The sequence below is a fragment of the Lampris incognitus genome, chromosome 20 (assembly GCF_029633865.1).
Source record: "Lampris incognitus isolate fLamInc1 chromosome 20, fLamInc1.hap2, whole genome shotgun sequence".
NCBI lineage: Eukaryota > Metazoa > Chordata > Actinopteri > Lampriformes > Lampridae > Lampris > Lampris incognitus.
Window position 1 is genome coordinate 28168574 of NC_079230.1, and position 22666 is coordinate 28191239.

At 46.0% G+C, this 22666-nt stretch overlaps 8 non-coding genes across 8 annotated transcripts; 2 read left to right on the plus strand and 6 right to left on the minus strand.

Moving 5' to 3' along the window:
* Positions 1-299: 299 nt before the first annotated feature.
* Positions 300-388, plus strand: trnay-gua (transfer RNA tyrosine (anticodon GUA)). Its single transcript is given in 2 exon segments — positions 300-336; positions 353-388. It is a non-coding gene; the product is annotated as a tRNA-Tyr (tRNA).
* A 1056-nt stretch (positions 389-1444) lies between these two features.
* On the minus strand, positions 1445-1517 carry trnak-cuu (transfer RNA lysine (anticodon CUU)). The gene has a single exon. It is a non-coding gene; the product is annotated as a tRNA-Lys (tRNA).
* A 3879-nt stretch (positions 1518-5396) lies between these two features.
* On the minus strand, positions 5397-5470 carry trnan-guu (transfer RNA asparagine (anticodon GUU)). Its single transcript has one exon. It is a non-coding gene; the product is annotated as a tRNA-Asn (tRNA).
* Positions 5471-9949: 4479 nt separating this feature from the next.
* trnan-guu (transfer RNA asparagine (anticodon GUU)) lies at positions 9950-10023 on the minus strand. Its single transcript has one exon. It is a non-coding gene; the product is annotated as a tRNA-Asn (tRNA).
* Positions 10024-11820: 1797 nt separating this feature from the next.
* Positions 11821-11894, minus strand: trnan-guu (transfer RNA asparagine (anticodon GUU)). The gene has a single exon. It is a non-coding gene; the product is annotated as a tRNA-Asn (tRNA).
* A 992-nt stretch (positions 11895-12886) lies between these two features.
* Positions 12887-12959, minus strand: trnak-cuu (transfer RNA lysine (anticodon CUU)). The gene has a single exon. It is a non-coding gene; the product is annotated as a tRNA-Lys (tRNA).
* Positions 12960-22101: 9142 nt separating this feature from the next.
* trnay-gua (transfer RNA tyrosine (anticodon GUA)) lies at positions 22102-22190 on the plus strand. Its single transcript is given in 2 exon segments — positions 22102-22138; positions 22155-22190. It is a non-coding gene; the product is annotated as a tRNA-Tyr (tRNA).
* Positions 22191-22486: 296 nt separating this feature from the next.
* On the minus strand, positions 22487-22560 carry trnan-guu (transfer RNA asparagine (anticodon GUU)). The gene has a single exon. It is a non-coding gene; the product is annotated as a tRNA-Asn (tRNA).
* Positions 22561-22666: the final 106 nt, after the last annotated feature.

Sequence of the window (22666 nt, forward strand, 5' to 3'; positions counted from 1 at the left end):
TGATGACGTCAGGGACGCAGCATCGAGCATGAACCTATCGCGTCAACTATACACAAACAGGCGAAAACTAAAAAGCCTTTCAACAGAGGCGGCGGCTTACCGGCTCGCCGCAGAACCCTGTTTATCAACCCGCAGCACAACGTCAACCTCAATGGTCAACATGACCCCGCGCTCTAGCTGATTAGGGAGGATGTGTAACAGTAATTTGCGCTCTTCAATCCAATTCGAGGACGCTGAGAGAGGCTAGAACGCAGTAAACCTGCTGTGAAATATGGACAGCTGTACTGCACTACTCTAACCCTTCGATAGCTCAGTTGGTAGAGCGGAGGACTGTAGGTTCTAGGAAGTAGAAATCCTTAGGTCGCTGGTTCGACTCCGGCTCGAAGGAGTACTTATTCTTACACTTAATGGAACACAACAAAACGTGTATCGGCTTGACAATCAACAATTTAAACTCAACTTCAGTATCCATCACTGTCGATATTGACCAACATAGGCCTAATTGGAAAAGTAAGAAATTAAAACTCGTGAGATTTGGGCTGGTTTCACAAAGCTGACCTAGGGTTTCTACAGGAGTGGAGTACTGTTGTGCTGAATCATTACATGGCTTTACGTATTATAGCAATAAACAACACTACTGCAGTAAACTTAGGTCTGTCGTGGGAATTTCTGTAGCATGTCACCTCATTTTAACATTGTTTTGATATTTAATAACCTGATCGTAGTAACAGTTGACCAGACATCTGGCTGATAAAAAAAAAACCAAGTAAACAATTTTTAAAATGATCATATGTTGGAAATATTTGTAAAAAAATGAACATATAAGGGTTCAGTAATGTTCAAAAATATTTTGTATATACTTTATATATATAAGTATTTATATCCCTCTTTTAAATTACTAAAAGTTTGTTCACATAGTTGCACGTTAACCATTCATTGCTGTTCCGCTGATGAGAAGATCAAAAAGTACAGCTCTCGCCAGAGGAACGACGTGAATGGAAGATGCTAGATTCCAAAGATGCAGATGTGACTGGTATAAAAATAAATAAATAAAAAGCAACGCAATGTAGTACTAATATGTTGATGTTTCAATGCAACTGGCCTGCATGCCACTACAATGTAAGTTTGTTGTCATGACTCACAAACTGGAAGAGAGACCACAGATTTGTTTGGATGTGTCGTGTGTGGACTCGTGTATTTGTATGAAAACAAGTGCTCCTGTGTGTTTAATAACGTATATGCATGTATGTATGTGTATGCATATATGGCTATTAGAAATGGATTGAATACATAAACTTTGCAGCTTTATTTTCTTTTATAATCTTTAAAGATTTCGTCTCCATATGATTGTGGGGAATGTTTACTGCAAACAAAGCAGTATTGGTAGTAGAATGAAAAACGCTAGAATTTAAAAAAAACTTGTACAATAATCGAAAAGATTCTGCGCCCAACGTGGGGCTCGAACCCACGACCCTGAGATTAAGAGTCTCATGCTCTACCGACTGAGCTAGCCGGGCTACTTACCATAATATTGGAGGCAGTGATTAGGAATAAACATGGAACAAAGGTTCTTTTCAATCTGGGGGATTAGAAGCATGAACTGATAAAGTGAGAAAGACTTTACAACTATCACACAGCTTTAAGAATATGGAACACTGAGTTCCATAATATTAAATACATTAATCAAAGAATTAACCATTCAATGTAGTATTAGAAATACATATTTTTCAGATATTTCACGTACACTGAGCAGTGAAATGCTCTTTTAACAAATTCCAACTGCGCAACAAGAAGTAGAACAAGTAAATAGGAATAAAACTTAAGAAGTAAAAATCTGGAGAGTCTACAGAAGGTATATACTCCAGTAATGTGCAAATAATGCACAAATGTGCAGAAGTATGTATGAAGTAGAGTGTCCGAGGCAAACTGTCTTCGTGCATGCTCAATAATCCCAGTAAGAAAATCACATAAAGTTGAATCAGTTCATTTGGGCAGAACATCCATCCATCCATTCTCCAAACCCCTCACCCTTACTCAGGCTCACGGGGACGCTGGAGCCTATCCCAGCAGTCATTGGGCAGCAGGCGGGGAGACACCCTGGACAGGCTGCCAGGCCATCACAGGGCTAAATAGTGTGTGAGAGAGTGTAGCTAGGAACTATGGCCCACACACCCTCTCTTAAGGCTGTGTACGCCATAATTCATAATACACGGCCTCTCACCAGGCCGTGTAGGCGATAATAATTCTCATAATTCTCCTCAATAAACGTTGTGTCCAGATGAACTGATTCAACTTTCTGTGATGTCGGAGGCAAAGTGACAGTAGTGACAGTTCTTAGTAATGTAATAATAATAATAATAAACTTTATTTGTATAGCAACTTTCATACATTAAATGCAGCTCAAAGTGCTTTACATTAAAAATGGGAAACAATAAAACTCAACAATACAGATTTACATTACATTACAGTCATTTAGCCGATGCTTTTATCCAAAGCGACTTACAATAAGTGCATTTAACGTAGGAAATCAGGAGAACTACTAGTCATCAGAGGTCATAAGTGCATCTAAACAAGCATCTAAGAGCAAAACCGGTGCTTAAGTAAAAGTGCAAGAAAGAGATTTTTTTTTAAATGAGTGAATACAATAAGTGCTAAGAACAAGTAACAGGGTAGTAGTTCTTAAAGAGGTGAGTTTTCAGTGACTCCGCTGTCCTGACATCAGTGGGGAGTTCATTCCACCACTGTGGGGCCATGACAGAAAAGAGCCGTGACCGGGTTGATCGGCAGCAAGGGCCTCTGAGCGACAGGGCAACCAGGCGTTCCAAGGTAGCAGAGCGAAGTGGTCTGGCAGGGGTGTAGGGCTTGACCATGGCCTGGAGATAGGAAGGAGCTGTTCCTTGGTGCTAGCCTACAGGGCAGTGAAGAGTCTTAAACTGCGAGCAGCTACTGGGAGCCAGTGTAGGGACATGAGAAGGGGAGTTGTGTGGGAGAACTTAGGGCGGTTGAACACCAGACGAGTTGCAGCTTTCTGAACAAGCTCCAGAGGTCTGATGGCTGACGCCGGGGCACCAGCCGGGAGATGACCAGAGACTGGATGAGCACCTGTGCCATCTCGTCGGTGAGGAATGGGCGAATCCTCCTGATGTTATAGAGGAGAAATCTGCAGGAGCGAGCAACCAATGCAATGTTTTCAGCAAACGACAGTTGGTCATCCAGGATCCCACCCAGATTCCTCACAGTCCGAGGTGGCGTCACCACGGTGTTGTCAATGGTGATGGCCAGGTCTCGGTGCGGGCAACCTTTCCCCGGGAGGAACATCAGCTCTGTCTTGTCCAGATTGAGCTTCAGGTGGTGTGTCGCCATCCACTCCGAGATGTCAGTCAAGCACGCAGCAATGTGTGTCTCTACTTGTGTGTCAGAGGGAGGAAAGGACGAGATCAGCTGGGTGTTATCGGCATAACAATGGTAAGAGAAGCCATGCGAGCAAATAATAGAACCCAGGGATGTTGTGCACAGGGAGAATAGGAGAGGACCCAGAACCGAACCCTGTGGAACACCTGTAGTCAGTCTGTGAGGCTCCGACACAGATCCCCTCCATGTCACCTGGTAGGAGCGACCCGTCAGGTAGGTTGCAAACATTGAGAGTGCAGAGCCTGTGACACCCAGCCCCTCGAGGGTAGAGAGGAGGATCTGGTGGTTCACTGTGTCGAATGCAGCTGACAGGTCCAGGAGTATCAGGACAGAGGAGAGAGAGTTTGCTCTCGCAGAGTGCAGCGATTCTGTCACTGCAAGGAGGGCCGTCTCTGTTGAGTGACCCACCCTGAACCCAGGCTGGTTGGGGTCCAGGAGGTTGTTCGGGTGGAGGTACAAAGAAAGTTGGTTAAAGACAGCAAGTTTTGGATAGAAAGGGTAGAGGGGAAACTGGTCTGTAGTTTTTGATGTCAAAGGGGTTAAGTGATGGTTTCTTGAGAAGGGGGGGGGTGACTCTAGCAGTCTTGAAGGCAGATTGAAAGCATCTTGTCTGGAGGGAGGTGTTGATGAGATCGGTTAGATAGGGAAGGAGTTCAGGTGCTATAGACTGAAGAAGAAGGGAGGGGACCGGGGCAAGGGAGCATGTGGTGGGGCGACTGGATGTGATGAGGTTGAGGAACTTGTCGGGGGAGAGGGGAGCGAGGTGGGATAGGGTGGGACGTGGAGAGGTGAGGGAGGGTGCAGAGGGTGGGATAGTGCAATCAGCACTAACCGGGTGGTGACAAAAGGAGGTGAGAAAAGTCACATCCTTTTCACCTCCTGGGTGGAGGTGAGAAAAGGAGGTGAGAAAAGCACGTGAAGCTGGAGATACACGTCTCTGAATCCCGGAACATCAGCACTGGTTCCCCTCAAGGCTGTTTCCTTTCCCCTCAACTCTTCTCCCTGTATACAAACAGCTGCACCTCCAGTCACCAGTCAGTCAAGCTCCTGAAGTTTGCTGATAAAACCACCCTCAATGAGCTCATCTGTGGTGGGGATGAGTCCACCTACAGGTGGGAGATTGACCATTCGGTGTCCTGGTGCGGCCAAAACAACTTGGAGCTCAATACTCTTAAGACAGTGGAAATGGTTGTGGACTTAAGAAGAACCCAGCCCCACCTGCCCCCATCACCCTGTGTGGCTATCCAGTCGACACTGTTAAATCCTACTGCTTCCTGGGCACAATCATCACTCAAGACCCCAAGACCTCACCAAGAAGACACAGCAGAGGTTGTACTTCCTGTGGCAGCTGAAGAAGTTCACCTTGTCAAAGCCAATGATGGTGCACTTTTACACCACCATCATTGAGTCCACCCTCACCTCCTCCATCACTATCTGGTATGCTGCTGCCACTGCCAAGGACATGAGCAGACTGCAGCATATCATTTGCTCTGCTGAGTGGGTGATTGGTTGTAACCTGCCGTCCCTCTAGGACCTGTACGCCTCAAGAACAATGAGGTGAGCAGGAAAGATCATGGTTGACCCTTCCCAACAAGGCCATGGTCAAGTCAAGTCTCTTCAAAACACTCCCCCTTTGGCAAGAAGGTGAGGTTTATAAAAACCAGAACCTCCCGCCTCAAGAACAGCTTTCTCCCTACAGCAGTAGGCCTTTCCAACAAGCCCCCAGACACCCACATATACTGACACTGCCCCCCACCCACTTTGACCCTCTCTCCACACTACGACATGACATAAACCTATACACATGCACACACACTCAAATGCAGACAATTTACATTTTAAGACTTCGCCTAAAACTTAGCTGCAAGATCAATCACTGTCAATATTGAAAACACAGATTGGTCTACATAATTGGGAAAATAGGGATTTGAAGCTTGTGACTTTTAGAGCATTGTTAATCAATTGGTACTATGAGAAAAAATGCTCGTCCCTGGGTGGGCTCGAACCACCAACCTTTCAGTTAACAGCCGAACGCGCTAACCGATTGCGCCACAGAGACCATTTAATGTTAAAAGGGGCGTAGGCTTACTCACATGACATCATCCCTGCACTGTTTTTAGTTTAATCTTCTTGTTCTTCATAAAGTTGAGCTTCACTCAGTCACTGAGGATGCACAAGCCAGTGCATTCTTAGTGCCGGTCCTAAGCCCGGATAAATGGGGAGGGTTGCGTCAGGCAGGGCATCCGGCATAAAATCTTTACCAAATCAAATATGCGGATCATAAATCAGATTTCCAAACTGGATCGGCCGAGGCCCGGGTTACCAATGAGCGGCATTGGGAGTTGGGATCTCCGACCGGTTGTTTGGGACCTTATCGCATTCGAGTAGTGTGGAGAGAGGGAAACCAACCTTCTCTTCTGCTGACAATGTAGACCCAGGCCTTTCTTTTTTCTTTTTTTTTTCTCCTTAAATTTATTTCTGATTTTTCCCTTTTTTCTCCTAATTTAGTGGCCAATCGATCCCTATTTTAATTCAAACACCCACCCTCGTACTGCATGCGTTCGCCAACTGCATCTCTCCGGCCGGCAGTCTCGAAGGAGATCGCCTCCCCACTTTCGTGACAAGGCGACTCCAGGCCGAACCACTGGTTTTTCCGATACACACAGAGAGACGCATTCACGTGACGAACACAAGCCGACTCCGCCCCCTCCCGAAGACAGCGTTGCCAGTGATTGTTGCTTCATCGAGTCCGGCCATAGTTGAATCTGACGAGACCGGGGCGCGAACCCCAGTCCCCAGTGGGCAACTGCATCGACACAAAGCCGATGCTTAGACCGCTACACCATCGCGGACCTGACCCAGCCCTTTCTGCCGGATGTCTCCTTGAGTCCTGCACATGTCTTGAGTGTGTACGGCGATGGACTACTCGCTACCTTGAAGATGCTGAAGAACTCTGGTGTTGCCAAGGAACGGTTACTCTGCTCGTCCAGGATGGCATACATCCTTCTGGACTCCCCCCGACGTTCTTCAAGATAAACGTTGACTAGGCAGATCTTCGAACATGCCCTAAGACTAATTCCTTCTCCAAATACTTCAGCGCAGTTGGAGGTGACTTCCTGGTTGTCTGCTTGTTCTCCCTCCCCACCGTTCTCTGAAGTGGGAGGAGATGACTTGGATTTCCAGGGAGCCAGACCCGGGTGGAGTACTGAGGTGTGACGGTCGCTGCCACATTCGTTGCAGTCCACTTCTATGTTACAGTCTCTAGCAAGGTGGGTTGTGGAGGAGTAGCACCGGAAGCATATGTGATGGTCTTTGAGGAACTATTTTTGCTTTTTTAGAGTCTTCTCCCTGAAGCCTCTACATTTCCGCAGTGGATGGGGCAGTGCTTTCCAGGGTCAATATCTTTCTTTTGATCTTCAGTTTTCTATATAGGAGACACTTGCGTCTTGTGTACTGATATAGCTGTCTTCCCCTGTCTGTCCGACCTCTCATTCCTTTCAGGTGCTGCATGGTATGGTGGGAGATTGAAGCTGGGATCTGTTTTTACTCTGGCTTCCTTGCGGATAAAGTCAGCAAACACAGTGAATGGAGGGAAGGCCACATTGTTTTGTTGCTTGTATGTGGATCCAAATGGTGCCCATTTATCCTGAAGATTGTATGGAAGTTTGTTGACGATGGGAGCCACTCTTCTGGAGGTGTCCAGGTAAGACAGGCTGGGTAAGTAGCCATCCCTCTTTGCGGCTTCCACTTGTAGGAGCAGGTCACCCAGGTCGTGGAGCTTGTATGGGTCTTTGTGCGTCACCTTCGGAAAGTCTTCAAGTTTATTGAAGAGAGCCCTTTTGATTGCCTCAGGTGAGCCGTATTATTCGTCCAGTCTCTGCCAAGCCATTATCAATCCGACCTGAGGGTGCCTCATGTTGACTGCTTTGAGCCTCCGTGCCTGTTCCAAAGACTCCTTGCCAAGCCATTTGATGAGAAGATCAAGTTCTTCTCCCGCTGACCGGGACAGGCCTGTGATGGCTCCATCGAAGGTGGACTTCCACGCTCAGTAATTCTCTGGCTCGTCATCGAAATTGGTCAACCCTGAGGTCAACAACTGTCTTTGTGCAGGGAAACCGGATGACGTCATTGGTGGTGGAGGTGTCAGGAGTGCCTGGGCTGACCACTCTGTTCCTGTAATTATTAGGATCACTGAGGGGTCGTTGTTGATCTCTCTTGTCTGCTCCTCTGTCATTCTGCCAGAGCAGCTCCAATTTCATGGGAAGGGGTCTGTAGAGTGGGATGGATGTAGCAGGCTGCTGGGTGTGACTTGTGAATTGGAGCTCATGATAAGGTGAGGCATGTGAGCTGAAGGGGTTGGACTTCAGGCTGGCTTGGTCCAGTACATAGTGTTCTATACGTTGAAGTCGTGTCCGGGGTGAGAGATGATTAGAGGCTCTATTGCTACGTGAGTGACGGTCTTGGTCCATCAAACCTGACTCCAGTATTTCTGCTTCAATCCGTGCAGCATCCGTTTCCTTTTCTACTTGAAGAGCCTCTAGGGTGGCTTCTGTGCGGACCTTTTCCACTGCTAGGTCAGCTTCCAGACGGGCCTTCTGTAGTTTAAGTTCCATCTCCCTCTGAGCATAGCCCATCTTGGAGATACCTGCCTCAGCCTTGGCTCGTGCTTTGGCAATGGCGAGTAATGATTTGGAACTACTTGATGATTTGGAGGAACGAGAACGTAATGAGTGGAGGTCCTCTTCTGTGGCACATCCTTCTAGCACTTTAGCACGTGTGCCTCCTTCTGCCATGGTGAGAGAAGATGTGTGGGCTCACATTGAAGTGAAGACATCAGGGGAGGGTGTCGTGGAGGCTTGCTCAATGCCTGTATGACGGTCCTCAAATCTCTTATCCAGCCGTTCCCTTCTTACGGCTTGATGATATACTGTTTTTTCACTGTACTGATCTCAGAGGATCTGAGCAATAAACCAACTATCCAGTCAGCTAAATTCTTTGGCAATCAATCATTTCAGGATGCGGAGTGAAGTTTATGATATTTACTTGCCAAAAGGTGAAAAAACATTGCGTGTATCAAGATGTAAGAATCAAGGATAGAGGATAACCTTTTGCGGCACACACGATGCACTGGTAAGACGGTAAAACACTTCCTGATTACAATTTGCCAGTCGCGAAGGAAGTCCACCTACAGAATAAAGGTCTCAACTTAACAATAACTAACAGAGTCCAGAACAAAGACTGTTGTGTGGAGTTCAGGGAGGAGTTAAAACAGGCACTGGGTGGTAGTGAAGAGCTACCAGATGGTTGGGCAACCACTGCAGAAATCGTGAGGGAGACAGCTAGGAAGGTACTTGGTGTGTCATCAGGACAGAGGATGGAAGACAAGGAGACCTGGTGGTGGAACAAGGACGTAACGCAAAGTACACAGAGGAAGATGTTGGCAAAGAAGAAGTGGGATAGGCAGAGAGATGGAGAAAGTAGACAGGATTACAAGGAGATGCAGTGTAAAGTGAAGAGAGTGGTGGCAAAGGCAAAGGAAAATGCGTATGGTGAGTTGTATGAGGTTATGCACTAAGGAAGGAGAAAAGGACTTGTACCGGTTGGCTACATGGAGGGACCAAGCTGGGAAGGCAGTGCAGCAGGTAAGGGCGATCAAGGATGGAGATGGAAATGCCACTATTGGAGAAACTGGGGAACCCATAGCACACCCACGCTTCTGCCCATAGTGCTCCCACTGTATGTGAAGTATGTGGACTGAAGACACATCTTCAGGAGCAGACACACTTGATCAGAGTTAGGGGTGGTCTTATTGCGAATAGTGGGGGTCATCCTGTAATTTCATATGGACCACCTCCACTGCTTAATCAACAGGAATGCACGTGAAGATAGAATTTACATCATAAGCCGCCTCCATAATGATGTCCCTCACCAAAGCCACAAAATCCATAGTGTTCTGAATGTGTTCATTACTGTTTACCAATGGGTTAAAATAGATGCCAGAAGCTTAGAGATGTCATAGGTTACTGAGTTAATCATAATAACAATAGACCGTAACGGCACATCATCCAGTTTATGTAACTTAGGTAAACCATAAAGACCGGGTGTAGCTCCCCCTGGGTATAATCTATAGTAAAAAATTCTATCAATAACATTGTCCTGTACCAACAGCTTCAGACAATCTATCACCGTTTTCTTAGAACCGCTGCCAGGGTCTAGTTTCAGGGGCTCATAAGTGTTTATCTCGCTAGGTAACAGCTTAACTTTCTCATGATAGTCTGTCTGGTTGGATAAAATAATGCATCTGCTTTTCTCCACCGGAAGGATGTTGGTGTTGTTGTCCTTATAAGGTTCATGAATGCATTACCCTCATCTCTGCCTACATAGGACGGCGGCGCCTTCGCATTGCTGCATTAGTCGTCCAACTCATGTTTCGTCTGTTAGCATCTCATCCTTTTTACTCGTGTTATGATTGTTAAGTCACACGTAGCGTCTGAACAAGTCAAGATTTACTGATACCACCAAAGCAATGAAAACATCGCGTCCCTGGGTGGGCTCGAACCACCAAACTGTCGGTTAACAGCCGAACGCGCTAACCGATTGCGCCACAGAGACTACTTCAGTGTTGAAGGGGGCGTTGTCAAACTCACATTTCATCATCCCTGCACAGTTGTTACAGTTAAAATGTTCTTCTTTGTTTTAATGCTGACCTTGGCCAACTAATGTTTTTTCTGATGTCATACCATCCCTTTAAAAAAAAGAAGATTTTTTGCGGGGCATTTTCGGTCTTTATTTCATAGCAATAGTGAGACAGGAAATTTATCTGATAACAAGCAGCAAATGTCCCGGACAAGATTCAAACACAGGACCATAGGACACCTCGTTAAGGACTCAGCTTTTTGTTTTACGCGCTCTACCAGGGGCACCCGTATGCCATGATTTTTACTGGTGCTATCAAATGTTTACTCACATGTAGGGTCTGATCAGTTCAAGATATATATGATACCGAAGTCAATACTACTACTTTCCGTTGCCCCCGTTAGGGGTCGCCACAGCGGATCATCCTTTATCCATTTCTTCCTGTCTTCTGCATCTTCCTGTGTCACACCAGCCACCTGCATGTCCTCCCTCACCACATCCATAAACCTCCTCTTTGGCCTTCCTCTTTTCCTCTTCCATGGCAGCTTCATATTCAGCATCCTTCTCCCAGTACACCAGAAATCTCTCCTCCACACATGTCCAAACCATCTCAATCTTGCCTCTCTTGCTTTGTCTCCAAACCATCCAATATCTAATATAATCGTTCCTAATTCCTGTCCTTCTTCATCACTCCCAACACAAATCTTAGCATCTTCAACTCTGCCACCTCCAGGTCCGCCTCCTGTCTTTTCATCAGTCCACTGTCTCCAATCCATATAACATAGCTGGTCTCACAACCATCTTGTAAACCTTCCCTTTAACTCTTGCTGGTCCCCTTCTGTCGCAAATCACTCCTGACACTTTTCTCCACCCACTCCACCCTGCCTGCACTCTCTTCTTCACCTCTCTTCTGCATGCCCCGTTACTTTGGACAGTTGACCCCAAGTATTTAAACTCATACGGGCTTCATCACCTCTACTCCTTGCATCCTCACTATTCCACTGTCCTCCCTCTCATTCACACATAGGTATTCGGTGTTGCTCCTACTTACTTTCATTCCTCCTCTCTCCAGTGCATACCTCCACCTCTCCAGGCTCTCCTCAACCTGCACCCTACTCTCGCTACATATCACTATGTCATCTACAAACACCATAGTCCACGGAGACTCCTGCCTGATCCTGTCCATCACCATTGCAAACAAGAAAGGGCTCAGAGCCGATCCTTGATGTAATCCCACCTCCACCTTGAACCCATCTGTCATTTCGCACACCTCACTTTTTACTGCTGTAGTACCTAGATTTCCCCATATGGGGATTAACATAATTAATGCTATGTAACGTAATGTAATGTAATCTCTTAACTCCCAGGCATTGTTGTTTGTATTGCATGTATGTGTGTATTGCTTCTTGCCGAGTTACAGAGACGTTAATTGTGCATGCTAATGTCATCCCTTCACAGGCTATTGATCTTATGCCACTTGATTTGTTAGGAGATAGTATGATCAATCACGTGACATCAGTCCTTGTTTCATGACGTCCAGGTGTAAATCAGTGCTGTTAAGTGAGTAATTCAAATCCACGACGGGATTTGCTTTTTTTGAGCTTTGCTGCCCTGTCCATTGAGCTACTCACTCTGCCTGCATAATGTTTTACGACTAATCTCACTCCCAAATTAAAACCACTGTAAACTAAATACAGCTGCGGGGAGCAAGGTCAGCCTGATCTACCTAAAAAAAATATTTTTTTTACAAAAATGCTACAATTAAAAACAGCTCGTCCCTGGGTGGGCTCGAACCACCAACCTTTCGGTTAACAGCCGAACGCGCTAACCGATTGCGCCACAGAGACCGAACAACTGCATTGCAATGCAGACACGTTTTGTACTTAGGATTCACAGACTGGAGCGCAGGCCACAGGCTCTTGCTTTGATGTGCGGACTTGTGGGTTTGTGTACACATCCAAAGGAGTGTTTCTGTGTGCGTCATAATGTATGTGTGTATGTGTGTGTAGGCCTATATGGCTGTTAGAAATGGACTGAAAGATAAAACAGATATTTCGTTACAAAAAAGGTGTTAGACCAATAATTTCAGATGTCACAGTGACATTTTCATGAATAAATGAATTTTAAGAGGGGAAGAATACATTAAAAAAATGCAGCTTTGTTTTCTTTTATAAACCTGTTTATATTGATTGCATCTCCACTGTGAATTTAATTCATCCATTCATTCATTCATCTTCAGCCGCTTCTGGTGGTGGCAGCAAACTAAGTAGGGCACTCCAGACGTCCCCCTCCCCAGCACCGCCCTCCAGCTCCTCCTGGGGGATCCCAAGGTGTTCCAAGGCCAGACCGGACATGTAGTCCCTCCAGCGAGTTCTGGGTCTACCCCGGGGTCTCCTCCCAGTTGGCCGTGCCCGGTAAATCTCCAAAGGAAGGCGCCCAGGGGGCATCCTAATCAGATGCCCGAACCACCTCAACTGGCTCCTTTCGACGCGAAGGAGCAGCGGCTCTACTCCCAGCTCCCTCTGGATGTCCGAGCTCCTCACCCTATCTCTAAGGCTGAGCCCAGACACCCTACGGAGCAAACTCATGTCAGCCGCTTGTATCCACGATCTCACCCTTTCGGTCACTACCCAAAGCTCATGACCACAGGTGAGGGCTGGAACGAAGTCTGACTGATAAATTGAGAGCTTTGCCTTCCGGTTCAGCTCCCTCTTCACCACAACGGTCCCGTACAACGTCCGCATTGCTGCTGATGCTGCAGTGAATTTGAGAAACGTTTTACTGTAAGCAAAGTAGTATTGGTAGTAGGATGAAAAACGATAAAATCAAAAAAGACGTGCGCCCAACGTGGGGCTCGAACCCACGACCCTGAGATTAAGAGTCTCATGCTCTACCGACTGAGCTAGCCGGGCTACTGGGTCGATAGCTTGGAGGAGGAGCGTAAGAACAAACATAGTACAAAGGCCGTTTTCAGGCTGGGGGACTAAAAGCACGGACTGATAAAGTGAGAAGGAACATACTTTTACAACTATCGCACGGCTTTAACAACATGGAACACTTGAGTTCCACAATACTAAACACATTAATCAGAGAATTAGCCACTCAACGTAGTAATATTGTAGCGAATTCGGGGGACAACAATATAAATAACGATTTCAAAGCGTTCATAAGTTTGTCACATACGTCACGTACACGAGCAATGAAATGCTTTTTTTTGCTGCAAACTACAACTGCGAAGAAGTTGAACAAGTGAACAGGAATAAAGTTTAAAAGTAAAAAATCCGGGGAGCATACAGAAGGTATACGCCGATAAATATTGACATAAATGTGCAAATAATGAGCAAATGTGAAAAGGCTGTATGAAGGAAAGTGTCGGAGGTAAAGTGACAGTCGTGTGACAGTTCTCAGTAATGTATACACAGTGTATATATACTCTGATGGTACTGTCTGGTGTTTAGTGCCCTTATGTTCTGGGGGAGGAAACCCCCCTCTGAGTCTCTCTGTGAGGGACCTGTGGCTGCAGAAGTGTCTGGCCAACCACAGCGGCTGAAACAGTCAGCTTTTGGGATGATGGGGAGCCATAATAACCCTTTTAGCCCTGGTCCCGGTGTATAAATCCTGTAAGGGGGTGAGTGTGGTCCCGGTGCTATGCCCAGCTGACCATAAAGACGCTGCATATGCATGTAGTGTCCATGTTAGGTAGTCAATGATATGAACACCGAGGTACCTGAAGCTGGTCACCCTCTCTAGTGGTTATACGTTGATTGATAGAGTGTGTAGGTTCTCTCCTGTGTCTTCCTGAAGTCCACAACAAGCTCCTTGATTTTGCTGACATTCAGGGAGAGGCCGTTGGCATGGCACCAGTGACAGATCCTCCACCTCTTCCAGGTAGGCCATCTCATTGCTGCTGGAGATCAGGCAAACCACTGCTGTGTTATCAGCAAACTTAACGACGTGTTGGAGCTGCTCGTGGCCACACAGTCATGTGTTTATGGAGAATACAGCAGGGGACGCAGGACACAACCTTGGGGGGGCACCAGTGTTGAGGGTGAGAGAGGTGGAGGTATAGCTACCCACCTGAACCACTGGGTCAAAACCGGTCTGCCGGTCAAAAAGTCAAGGGCTCAGTTGCACAGGGAGGTGTTCAGGCCAAGTTCCCTGAGCATGGTGACCAGTCTGAGGGGGTACTATGGTATTGAAGGATGAAAAATAGTCAACAAACAGTATTCTCACATAGTTATCTTCCCCCATTCGTCAAGGTGGTGCTCAGTACATGGGAGATGGCATCCTCTGTGGATTACCTGGGGCGGTATAAGGCAGGGTTCCTCAATTAGTTGCCAAGGCAAGGGCCAAAACATCCAAGGTTTATTTTCCATTGTGCCAGTAAAAGTTGTTTTATGTGCAGCTGTTGTTGCTGCTGTTACCATTATCATTTGAATTATTATTATATCATTAGTAGTAGTAGTAGTAGTAGTGGTGGTGGTGATGGTGGTAGTAGTAGTAGTAATAATAATTTGGGCCTTGGATTCTCAAAGCCTGTGTTTAGAATAACACAAGAAAAAAATGCACCCTTGAAACAAAATAAGTCCAAAACCAACCATTTTTAATTACTTAAATTCCCACGATATGATTGACAAATGGAAAAAAAATAAATGGATGTTCACTCATCAATCAGTGAGAGAAGTTAGTGACGGGATGAGGCAACCCTTCTGCTGTCGGGTAGTACCAGTGGTTGTAGGGTAGTTGACATTAAAAGTGGCATCATTCATAGTGTTGAAGTGCCCCTATAGATTATCTGCTTTGAAAAGAGCTATGGTCTGCATGCTTATTAAGCATGTGGGTTTAGCATTGGTGTGGTCCAGTAAAATAAAACAAAACTGATCAGTCCAGTAAGACTTGAACTGACGGTCTTCCTGGTCAACTTCGTGCTTTTTTACACAGGCCATGTTGTTCTTTGGTTAGGGCAGTTATTGATTATCTGTGACTTACTGGTAATAATCTGCTTAGATGAAAGGCTGGTCAGTGGTGCTGTCTAGTCAAGAACTGTAGAAAGTAAGCAATACGTCTTATGTCTTACGTATATGCGCACTCTATGGCGTAGGTCAAGTGTACAGTGTGGGGTGGGGGTCAAAATAAAGTAGAGCAGCATGCACTTTATTTCACATGTTATGACAGGTCTATAGTGCCAATGAGTTGGTGCAGGCCAGACAGTTGTTTCAGCCCGTGGGCCACCTATTAGGGTTCAGTGCTGTAGGGGTCCAAAGTGCTCGGGGGAGAGGAGCAGATGTAGTCTTTAATAATCCTGTCAAAACACTTCCAAGACCACAGAAGTGAGAACTACAAGATGGTAGCTGTTCAGGTCACTTGGGTTGGTTTTCTTTAGTGCTGGAGCAATAGTGGACCTCTTCCAACACAATGCAGACTACAGACTGGGCCAGGGGGAGATTGAACATTGTGGTGAATACAGGGATTCGCAGGTATTTCGCACTTGTCTGGGGATACCATCTGGACCTGCTGCCTACCTGATGTTTACCCGCCTCAGAGCCCTCCTCACGTCATGTTCTGAGATGAATGTACGCTCATCTTTACTGGTGGAACACAATTTACTGGTGGAACACAATTCCTCTACTGCATTAGCCTGCAAGCTAATGCGCTATCCTCAAAGTGCACAAAGAAAAAGTTCAACTCCCCTGCTAGAGATGCATCAGCACTCACCGTGGCGGCAGGTCTGCCTTTGTAGTCTGTAGAAGTCTGTTATCCCTGCCACAGCTGGAATTGAGACTCCGCTTAGATTCACTTTGTAATTGTTCATAAGCCTTGACACAAGTCCGGCATTGTAGGCAGTGGTCCGTGCATTCAAAGCGTCCCTGATGGTTTTATTGACCCACAGCTTCTGGTTAGGAAAACACCTAATAGTTAACCAAAGGAATTGAATCAAGTGCCTAATAGTTAAAGTGGCTACAATAAAAAAGTTAACGTCACTCAGCACGTCCTGATGCACGGACTCTGATTGGGTGGTCCAGGGCCTGATTTCCCTCGCTATCAGAGCTTCCCGTACCAGTTACTGTTTATATCCCCTAATCAGGAGGATGGCATTGTGGTCTAATTTGCCAAACGGTGGGAGAGAGGTAGCTTTATAGCCTCCTCTAAACTGTGTGTAGCAGTGATCCAATGTGTTAACACCTCTGTGGGGCAGGAGATATGTCGGTGGAAATGTGGCAGAACTCGTTTCAAGTTTGCCTTGTTTAAATCCCCAGCCACAACGAGGGCCGTGTCTGGTTGTCTGGTCTGGTGTCTGTTTAGCACATCGCGAAATTCTGATAATGCTGTGTCGGTGTTGGTTTGAGGTTGGATGTAGAAAGCCATGAGCATGACTGAGGAGAACTCGCAGGGGAGGTAAGCTGGACAACACATCATCACCAGATGTTCCAGGTGAGGCGAGCAGGAGTGTGAGAGGGCTGTAATGTTCTTGAGGTCACACCAGCTGTTGCTGCCCTGATGTCATCCAGATTGTTCTCCGGGGATTGGATATGGGCAAGCAGGACACTGGACAGAAGTGGACAGAATGCCCAAGATCGTAGTCTATTCTGAATTCTTTCCCCCCTGTGTGTACACTTCCTCGGAGGCGCATCTCCATTCTTGTTGTGTTTGCTGCCTCCCAGCATCTTCCCCAGCCAAGAAGGGGTGGGTAAACTATATTAAAACTGGTGAGTAGTCCTTAATCCGATGTTTCAAATTGTACTCCTGTCAAAAATAATCAGTGCCGATGAAATAGATACACAAGTAATATGAAAAACTAACAAAACAAAAAGAAAATAACCACAGTCTCAGTGGAGCAACAAAATAGGCGCCTGGACACAGCTGTGCCATCTTGTTAAACTGGAAAAAATGGGAATAAAATAGAATGAAAATGTATTCAGAATACGTTCAACAAAGCTTTAAATTAATATAGAGATGTAATTCTGATGGGTTAGAATTTATTTAGTGCTATATTTGTTCACACTAATATTTGTTAACCATTTACTCTCACTTTATTTATTCTTTTATAAATCAATTTTATTACTTCATGTATTATTGTGGCACTCTCAGTGTTCCACGTAAGAAAGCTCGAGGGTTGAAAAGAAGAAAAAATAAAATCAAATCATACTGCCAGCTAAAAAATAATTCTATAAGGCACAGGTAGTGTATTTGGACAACTGATACACCTTAATACCAAATGGAGCGAAAAGCAGTTTCTCAATTGGCACATGATTTTAATCAAAGCAACTTACAAGAGAGTCAGCATAGAAACTAACCAACTGACACAAGACGAGTAGAGACCACGACAGTCAGTCTGCAGACCACCCGTCGGCAAACTGTGGCAGAGCCATTTTGATTCTGCCACAGCATATTTGCAGCTCGTGGTTTAGAACGAGGAAAATATATAAATGGATAAATGATCAGCTATGAGTACGGATGGGTATCGTTAGGATTTTAACGGTACCACTACTCTTACCGATGCCGCTTATCGAGCCGGTACTTTAGCGGAACTCTTGTCTGTTCTTTTTGTTATTTTTTTAAGAGAAAAAAGAAATTAAGAAGAGAATTAACATTTCTTTATTTTCTCGTGTCTGGCCAGAGCATTACTCTTAATGCTCAACCCATGTGTGTATAATTTAGTTAACTCTGTGTGGGCTCCAGGCTGCTAGCATGCATAACATACCTGAGGTGGATGGGGCAACGAGAGATGAACTACGAGCCCGGCAGTCGAAAACTGCATTTCTCCGCCTGTATTTGATGCGCCTTTGCTATTGTTTTGAAAGATTGTTTGTGTTTCTGCCCTTACATGCGAAAGACTTGTTGCACTTGTGGCAACGAGCATTGTCAGCGTCGACTCTAGTGAAGTACATCCAGACTTTTGACCGTTTAGTTCTCTGGCACGGTGGCGCAGTGGTTAGCGCGGTCGCCTCACAGCAAGAAGGTCCTGGGTTCGAGCCCCGGGGTAGTCCAACCTTGGTGGGTCGCCCCGGGTCGTCCTGTGCGTGGAGTTTGCATGTTCTCCACGTGTCTGCGTGGGTTTCCTCCGGGTGCTCCGGTTTCCTCCCACAGTCCAAAGACATGCTGGTCAGGTGAATTGGCCGTACTAAATTGTCTCTATGAATGAATGAATGAATAAATGAGGGTGTGGGCCCTGTAACTATCCCAGTAACTGCTGGGATTGTCTCCAGCATCCCTGAGACCAGGATAAGCGGTTCAGATAAGGTAGAGGCTAGTTCCCATCGATGCAGAGAACGGAAATGGAGTAGAGAACGGTCAACTGAGCATGCGCGAAATGCCTCCACACGCCCCGCGTAGCCTCCAGGCGCTAGGATTCTAGGAAGACCCACCCCTACTCTGCGTCTGATTAGCTAACTTTAACCCTAACCCCACCCTAACCTTAACCTACCCAAACAACGGAGGCAACGAGTACTTGCGCATGCTCAGTTGACCGTTCTCTGCATTGATGGGAACTAGCCTCTACCGTTCAGATAATGGATGGATAGTTCTCTCTCTGCCATTGTCACTAAGAACAAGCTCTGTGGGTCTGCGTGTGCGCATGCGCCTGAGAGAGAGAGGCGGAGAGAACTGGCCCCGCCCATCGGCTCACACATACGACCATGGATTGTGTTTCCCATCCCAGCACGTCCCTCTTTCAGGATAGTTCAAAGCCCACCGGAAGTCAAAGTTGATGCTGACAGAGATACAACAGTCATCCATGGATGTACTATATTACGTCCATGCGTACGACAGGTTCAAAGAGACAGAGATCTCTTCTCTGGACTCGGAATGGTAAAAAGGCATAATAGACAAATGTCTTAATCTTATTGCAAATTAGAAACGGAGTTGGCGAGATAAAAAGGTGCAAGATAGCATTTATGTAGCCTAAATAAATAGTAAAATTGTTTTCTTAATTTCTCCAATATTGCTAGCAGAACCGTCGGAGTTGATCAATACCACAGTCTAATAATCTAGCATCGGTGCCCATTCAATACCGGGTCTCGGTACTCATCCCTAGTTATGAGTTAATGTTTAACAGTTGTTGTAACTGATGTGTGTTGTAAAACTGATTCAATGCAATCAGACTTGTGATATCGCTTTCGCAAAATGTGGCATGCTATGTAACCGACAAGTGTCTTGACTTCGATTTTACGAATTTTCTGTCATGTAGGCTAGTTATTCATTTAATTATTTGTATGGTATTCTAGAGTACTTTGCCATATGAATGTTTATTTTGTATCTGAATGTTCGCATTATTGTTGGCACCTCAAGTTTCTCCATTAGTGTGTGTCCAGTCCAAGACGGTGCATTATATCTCAAGCACATTTTGTGTATCCTCTCTCGCATTAAATTTGCATGAAAGTAATAAAAAGTATCGCACAAGACAATTACTCAGCCATCACTTGTAGTGTGGCCTATAGTTTCATAGTGTCTTCATTGTCCAGCATTATATGCCTAATAATGTCGACTGGTTGTCACATATGAATAGGCACCTTTACTATCTCCACCGGTAACCTGGAGGGGATTATGCGTTTGGTCGTGTGTGGGTGAGAGAGAGAGACTCCTGGACCAATCATCCTTAATTTTTGTATGCCTTTATTTTTTTATGAGTGTATGGTGAAGAACCTCTCATGGTTGCGGTGATTAAAAACCTTCAAAAAAATTTTGTTCTTGCTATCGCCGCTCCCTCTCCTCATTCACTCTAGCTCGCTTCACCAACGCTGCTTTCCGTCGCTGCCCGATCTGAGTCAACCGTGCGCATGCGCGACTCACATCTACAGTTGAGTCAGATCGGGCAGTGATAATGTAAAAACCAAAGCATTATGTATTCGGGTAGGAGTCTTGAAAGTAAACGAGAAGTCGGTCATATTTAGCAGGCCAACAAATATTTCACTGCTGATATATTAGCACGGGAGAACAGGGTGAACCAAAATAAGTCGCCCTATTCACCTCGCCGCCACGCAGAAGTGCCATAGCCTCCAATGTTAAAACTCCACTATAAAAATGCCATTTAAAAAGTCGGCTTAATCTGCCAACCCGACGGCAGCGTGTGACGTCATTCACACCGCCATAGCTCATCTTCAGACACAACACCCGAGTGCCCTCATCATAATCTCGGGTGACTTCAACCATGTCTCCATGGTGAAAATCCTGCCCAAATTCGCCCAGTATGTGAACTGCACAACCAGAGAGGAGAGGACACCGGACTTGATGTACGTTAGCATGAAAGAGGCTTCCTGCTCTTATCCCTTCCCTCCCCTGGGTAAGTCAGATCACAACCTAGTATATCTGAACCCCTGCTATGTGCCCCTTGTAAAACGGCAGCCTGTGACCACAAAAACAGTGAGGAAATGGTCGGAGGAGGTCTGCGTGAAACTCCAGGGCTGTTTTGAGGTAACAAACTGGCAGGTTGTCTGTGAGCCACATGGGGATGACCTGGATGGGATCACAGGGTGTGTCACCGACTATGTGTGGACTGCATTGTCCCTGAAAAGACTGTCCATTGTTATTCAAACCATGGGTAACGAAGGACATCAAAGCCATCCTGAACGAAAAGAAGAGGGCCTTTAGAGCTGGCAATAAGGAGTTGAGAAAAATACAACGTGACCTTAAAGTGAGAATCAGGGAGGCTAAAGATAACTACAGCAGGAAGTTGGAGCAAAAACTCCAGCAGAACAACATGAGAGGGGTCTGCAGTGGTATGAAGACCATCACTGGTTTCAGGCCGACTGGCAGCAGAGCAGTGGAGGGCAGCTTAGACAGGGCCAATGAACTTAGTGTGTTTTTTAACAGATTTGACACAATGACCCCCCCCCCCCCGTCCCCCCGGTTGCCTGCCCTCACCAACTGTCAACTTCACTGCTCCTCCCGCCCTTCTCCTTACATCCCCCCAGCCTCCAGTGGGGGCCCTACTCTCCCCCCGCCCTGGATTCCTGGACTAATGGCCCTCTCCATCCTGACGACCCCCTCCCCCCTACCTGTAACACCCACAGTGTGCTTCATGTTGACCATGTCAGAAGACAGTTGTTGAGACTTCACGCAAGCAAGGCGGCAGGCCCGGATGGTGTTAGCCCCAGGGTGCTCAAAGCCTGTGCCCCTCAGTTATGTGGAGTGCTTCACCGTGTCTTCAACATGAGCCTTAGACTTCAAAGGTTGAGGATGCCACCATTTTCCTGCTTCACTGTGCCTATGTCCACCTGGATAAGCCTAGATAAGGTTGTAGGGCATTGTGTATCCCTCTCCAATAGTCTGATAACAGGGTAATCTAGACAAAGAGGGTCTAACTCTGTTGTACATTATTTTTAGTGTAGCCTTTAGTTATGCAATAAACTATTTTTTATTTGCTTTTGTCTTCCAAGTCTGGAGTTCAGCCAGCCACCGCTGGAGCTGCAGCTTCATTTTGGCTGCCGGGTGAGATGAGCAAGACCATCTCTGTGCAGGAGCAGAGGTGGATTGCCAACACCCTCTTTCACTTCAAATTTGAAGTTATGATACGAGCCCCCTGTCCCAGCCCCCAATTACCACCAGACACCGACATCAGACCGCCTCTTCACCCATCGGTTGATGGTGTGCACTGGGCTACTGCGCCTCTACCCCGCTACCGGAGGCATGGACACTGGGCTAGTGCCCCTCAACACCTTTTATCCCCGAGAGGCATGGACACCAGACATTATTGTTTCTGTTTATAGTTCTGTATATGTTTTCTGCCATTGTCCATAGTAACTGTTGAATGAATGAATGGAGGGAGTCACTTACTATGATGGCTGATTGAAAATAAACGTTTGGCACAACAAAAATGTAGGCTTCTCTCCTTTGTTTTTGTTGTTAGAGGATAAAAGTTTCTGCCAAATACATGAATTTAATTGAAATATTTGCTACGGCATGACTAATTCATCACTAATGAGTAACATGTAAACAAATTATGTGATTTCATATAATAAAAATATATAAATGCAACACTTTCAGTCTGTTTCTTTTCCTCTTTTTTTTTACCTCACCAACCAGTCAAGAAAATTATGAACAAACCCTATACTTGGCCCTTCGATAGCTCAGTTGGTAGAGCGGAGGACTGTAGGTAAACAGCAATGGACATCCTTAGGTCGCTGGTTCGACTCCGGCTCGAAGGACTTCTTTTCCTTACACATAATGGACCAGAACAACTCTTGTCGGCTTTACATTCTAAGACTTCACCTAAAACTCAGCTACAATATCAATCACTGTCAATATTGGGGGGGGGGGGGGACGACACAAAGAAGGTCTAACATAGTTGGTAAAATAAGGATTTGCAGCTTGTGTCTTTTAGAACATTAGTAACCAAACACAGACTGGGGTACTTTCACGTTACAACCTGCTATCATATAGTCACAAATAGCGTCTTACCAATTCGAGATTTACTGATACCGACATATCAATGAAAACGTCGCGTCCCTGGGTGGGCTCGAACCACCAACCTTTCGGTTAACAGCCGAACGCGCTAACCGATTGCGCCACAGAGACTTCTTCAATGTTAAAAGGGGCGTAGTTTAAGTCTTATGACATCGTCCCTGCACTGTTCTTACAGTTAGTTTTCTTGTTCTTTGTACTGTTGACCTTGTCTGACTAT